This window comes from Lupinus angustifolius, chromosome LG09 (genome assembly GCF_001865875.1).
Source record: "Lupinus angustifolius cultivar Tanjil chromosome LG09, LupAngTanjil_v1.0, whole genome shotgun sequence".
Lineage (NCBI taxonomy): Eukaryota > Viridiplantae > Streptophyta > Magnoliopsida > Fabales > Fabaceae > Lupinus > Lupinus angustifolius.
Window position 1 is genome coordinate 16,219,146 of NC_032017.1, and position 6,000 is coordinate 16,225,145.

Consider the following 6,000-nt stretch of genomic DNA (forward strand, 5'->3'; position numbering starts at 1 on the left):
TTTCAAGTGAGAACAGTTCTTTTAATCATGAGGGGAGCTACTCAAGTGAGAACAGTTCTCACAAAAATTGTGATTACAATAGATCTGGGCCTTACAAGCAATCATAGATTGTTAGGATTAAAAGTTAGTTATTGGTCACATGATAATCATGGACATGTATCTTTTAATCTTAACCATTTAATCAAGATCTAGTGGTCCCTACTAAGTGTTCTCATTTCTCACAATAGTGCATTGTTCTCACGTGATTAGTTCCATATATATATATATATATATATATATATATAGGAGGGATCCGTTTACACCTAAACTTCGTTTATACTAATGATACTTAATCTCAGTCATTCATTTTCTCATATCCAACTGACCAAATGGGTGAATGCAATAAGTTATTTAAGATTTTTATTTTTCTCTCTCATCATTTTTTGCATTTACCCATTTGGTATGTTAGATTTTAGAAAATGAATGACTGAAATTGAGTGTAACTAATGTAACTTAACTTTGGTGTAAACAGATCTCTCATAATGTATATATATACATATAGTGTTACATATATTTTAAGATATGCGTGATTCGATTTGAATTTTTTATATAATGGTTTGCATATATCTTTTTATGCTTTTCACTATGGATCTATTTTGTATTTGATTAAGATTACATCCATTTTTATGCGTTGATATATATGTAATATATCTTTTATGATTTGGAATTATATTATTGGATTAGATTTGTTAATCATAAAAGATATCAAATCTGAATGTTTTAATTCTAAGATCATAATTTTTGTTATAATGGACCCATATTGTTTTCCTTTTATCCGGTAATTATTTTTGAATTAACTGATGCAATACATTGCCAAAGTAACCTCTATTGTGGAAATTGATTAAGATTACACAGATGAGTATAAGATTATTTATGCGAATTGTGTTCAGCCCAAAGGAAGACACAAGTTGACCAAATAATAATATACATGTGATTTTAAAAAAGTAACAATTATAAAGTTATTTTTTTCATGTGAATAATAGTCGGTCCAAAGAAAGACTATTGTTTGACAGAACTAATTGTTAATATTTGATCATTATATTGAGAGTACCACTTACAAATTAATTTCTCTATCCAAATACTAGAAATTGATGTTGTGCTAGGTATCTTGTAATAGGTCTATTATTTGAACATGTCTTGTTTTATATATATATTACTTGACTTGGTTGTTTAAATGATTATAACACCTACGGTTTTTGTTGCATTGGTTGGTGACTGATTGCAATATTAAGTGGTTGTTATTGTGGAAACATTGATTATGTTTGGATAGCTTGCTCTGACATATTTAATCATGTATAAAATGGTAATATATTTTTTTATGAAAAAATCAAAAAGGACCATTAGTGTAATTCGAAATGCAGTCATTGTGATGAGAATGATGCAATACTACCAATATGTTATAATGAATATATGTATTTATATGTGTATATAAATAATATATGTTTTGGATTAAGGTTATGTTGAATCAAATTCAACTAAATGGTTTTTCTTTTGGAAGAAAAAGTTGTTTGACATTTTAAGTGAACCTATTAAATATGAAGTCGTCAAAGAGACATCTTTTCAGTGAATTGTTCATAATAAATGTCAAATGCTAGTGTGTATATGTATTCATGTGAGTATTAATCGGCGGAAGATTATTATTTGGCCGGATTATATACGCACATGTGATGATAAACATGTGATTATTATAAGGTTGCATATGTGAATGATAAATCAGTCGAAAGAATGGTTTATTATTTGACATGCATTATGATCAATGTTTGATCATTACAAACAAAAGTATCATTAATGATTGATATGAAATATCAAGACAAATGTATGTTTGCATTTTATGCGAATAGTGATTGGCCCAAACGAAGATTACTATTTGGCCCAAATTACAAACATATTTGTAGGAATAAATATGTGATAATCATATGGCTTTCTATGTGAATAATAAGTCAGTCCAAAGAAAGATTTATTGTTTGACAAGACTGATTATCAATGTTTGATTACTACATTGAGTGTATCACTTACAAGTTAATAGTTTGTCCAAAGACTGAATATTAATGTTGTGATAGGTAACTCGTGATGTGTCCCATCATCATTTGAATTTAACTATTAAAGTTGAATGTGAGTTTAATTGCAATAATGATTGCAATTTGTTTTGTTCATTTACTAGTGTTGCAAATATTTATGCTCAAATTAAGAACATCCATTGCTAAATGGGAAAAACTTTAAGGTCGATAAGGAAGCTGTAGAAATTATTCTCGGCTATATGGTTTTCGATGGGCACTTCAAGTGGAGAAATTCATTTCTACTTCGAAAATCCTCGATGAGGTTAAAATTGAGAAATGTGAACACTCTAACCGAATATGAATAATGATTGTGAAATGCTCTATTCCATAAGCATTTTGGGGCTCTATTTTTTAGGGTCAGAGTGCAAGGAAGTTCCTTGAAGAAATAGAATCATACTTTTCCAAAAATGAAAAGGCGGATACGAGTAGTTTTTTGGCTAAACTCATCTCCATTAAGTATAAAGGCAAAGGGAACATAATGAAGTACATTATGGAGAAGTCTAATCTCGTATCAAAACTAAGTCACTTAAGTTAGAGATTGGTGATAACTTGCTCGTGGACTTGGTTTTGATCTCGCTTCCCACACACTTTGGACAATTCAAAGTGAGTTATAACACTCAGAAGGACTACGTGCAAGAGGAAGAGAGACTATAGAGAGATAAGGCTGAAAGTGTTCACTTAGTTATGACCTCTCAAAAAAAACAATATGGATGTTGTGAAAGGGCTATTTGTGTTTTTCCTTAGAGAATGTGAAATTGTTCTGCAATACACTATGTCAGGAAAATATAGCATGAAGGGTGTTGTTGAACAATGAAATTGAACACTTAAGGATATTATGAGAAGTATGTTTAGTCATTTTTCCTGACTAGGGTCTCATTAAGGTGAAGCTTTAAAGACCACAGTTTAATCCTTAATAGGGTACCAAGTAAAACAGTTAACAAAATCTCATATGAGTTTTGGACTAATAAAAGACCAAACTTAAAACACTTGCACATTTGGGGTTTTCCAGTTGAGGTGCGACCTTATATGCCGCATGAAAGGAAACTGGACTCAAGAACTATTAGCTGCTATTTTGTTGGCTATGTTGAACACTCTCGTGACTATAAATTATATGATCCCACTTCAAGACTTTTTTGAGACGGGATATGCAAGATTTATTGAGGGTTGATTTTGGGAAGAAATATAATATAAGGAATGTTGTCTTTGAGGAAGAACTTGTTACTAATGGTGAACAAGTTCTTGTGCCTATTATCACTAAGGAACAACCTCGGTAATAGAAGATAATGTTTAAAATATTGTTTCTGACAATATTCTTGAACAAAGCAACAATGAGTTCTCCCACAAGTACCTATAGAACAAATTCAACAACCTCAAGAAGTAGAAGTGTCATTAAGGAGATCCACTAAAGAGAGAAGAAGTGCAATTGTTGATGATTATATTGTATTTCTTTAAGAACATGAGGATAACATCGAGTTAACAGAAGATGATCCATTGAACTTCTGTCAAGCCATGAAAAGTTCTAACTCTCAAAAGTGGATTGATGCCATGAAGAATGAGATGAAGTCTAAGCATGATAATGACGTTTGGGATCTTGTTGAATTACTTGAAGGTGCGAAACCTATTGATTGCAAATGAATATTTAAAAACAAGAGGGATTCAAAGGGTAAATTAAAGAGAATAAAGGAGTAAATACTCACTTATCGGAGGTCTGAGAATTTAGAGATCATTAGGTACTCTGACTCTGATGTTTTGATGTTTAGACAGTAGACACACCTCCAGATATATGTTTATATTGGCTGAAGGTGCTATATCTTGGAAGTCTTCTAAACAGACGCTCATAGCTCCTTCAACCATGGTTGCGGAGTTCATGGTTTGTTTTGAAACATCAGGCCACGACATATGATTGCGGAAATTTTGTCATTGGACTATAGAACATATTGAGACAAATTTTATGCTACTGATCCAATAACTAAAGGTTTGGTGCCTAAAGTATTTCATGAGCATATTGCTCATATGATTATTGCTCTTTATGATACCTTAGTTCAGTGAGAGTCTATATATTTTTATGATTTACTTTGGATGTTATATACAATTTTATGCATGGTTTATAGTTCTGTTTTGAACTTGTATATTGTAACTATTGTGTTGTAATTAAATTTCCATGTCACTCATCCATATTTGATCTATGTCATTTAGTATATTAGTGTGGTGATCATCGTGGTCGAGTCACGCTTGAACATGATGAAGGATGCAGTGGTTCCATAATTGATATATGAGATGAACCAGATTGTATTAAGGAGGAGTCTAGATATAAATAGCATACGGATGCGTGCCTAAAGAATATGTGATATAATTGTTTCTGGAAAAATATGAAGCCCAAGTGGAGATTGTTAGAAATTCATAATTTCTAATTAAGGTTAGCATCATACATTTAATACAATCATATCGGCTATTTATTTAAAAGATATGAACTTAATGAGTGGATACCCAAATGATTGACCTATAGGGTATAATGGTTGACCTATAGGGTATAATGGTTGACCTATAGTTTTCACACCTCCCCATCAGAGATAAAACGAAAGTCCCAAAAGAAATTAAGGATTTGGTTGAGGAATGTGATCATACCAAAATTCTCTCAAAAGGTATATCAAAGGAGTAGATCAGAGAACATGAATTTAGATATAACTTTGTATCATTTTTTATATTATGTATGAGAATCATAATATTCAAGATCCTAGAATTGGTATTTTTCCGATCATCAGGAAATATCTAACATCTACTACTTTAAAAGGTTAGGTGGACTCATGTTGAACGGGAATATATAACAGAACCGGAATATATACCACAGTCAGACAGCATTAAAATATATTTTTATAGAATTCGCTTTAATAAATCTTAAAACATTAACATACAAATCTTCTTATAGTTTCACTTATTAATAATTAATTTATAAGGATACGGTTCATTTCCTTCCTCCCATAGTCATCAGCTTTTCAAATAAAATTTAATTATATATTTTAGATATCAAGTATTAAAGAGTTAAGGTATTTATACATTTTCTAAGAAAACGAAGAATAGTAGAATACTGTATCCATTTATGGATATAAAAAACATCTTAATCTGCTCGTTCCTTTAAATTTTATGAGGACTGATATTAACGATTATAATTGATTGTACTGTCTTTCCAGAATTTGTCATGTTCTTCGTCCAAAATAATTGTGGCCCTCCTAGTGAATCCTCCTCTTATGCCATGCAGGATTTTTCACAATGTTAATGAGGGTCATTAAACTCTATTAAAAATGTAATTGAAATGCAATATAATGATCCAAGTCTCTTGGTACACACCTCAGAATTTCTTCCATTGTTAAATATAATATCTATACATTATTAGTACAAAAATTTATATAACAATCAGTATATCATTCATAATTCAATTATAATATAACATGAATAGTGAATAATGCAATAACACCTTAAAAAAATCATATATTGTGTGCACACATTTTTTTTCTCTTGTTTGTTGAGCAAATTGTGATTTTATTGTTGGCATGGCATTAAGTACTTACTAGTTGGAGAATTGAAAGATTACATATGATGAGACATGTATTATTATTCACTTTAGGAAGTTATGAGGGTATAAAGAATTGGTCATTGGTCATTTCAAACTAAACAAACCATAAAACTCGCATGAAATCTGTCCCCTCACCCCACACAAACGTAACTTAAGCTCAACAATGTTTGAGTACCACGTTTCCTAAAACATTCTAATCTCTTGTCAAAATTCACATAACTTCCGGATTTTTTTTCCTTACCAAATGAAACCCATTTTGTAATTTTCTTTTTCTTTTTTTTTGTTCCTTACATTTTTCATTCCCATGCAAGATTATTTAGTTCCATAGGAAAA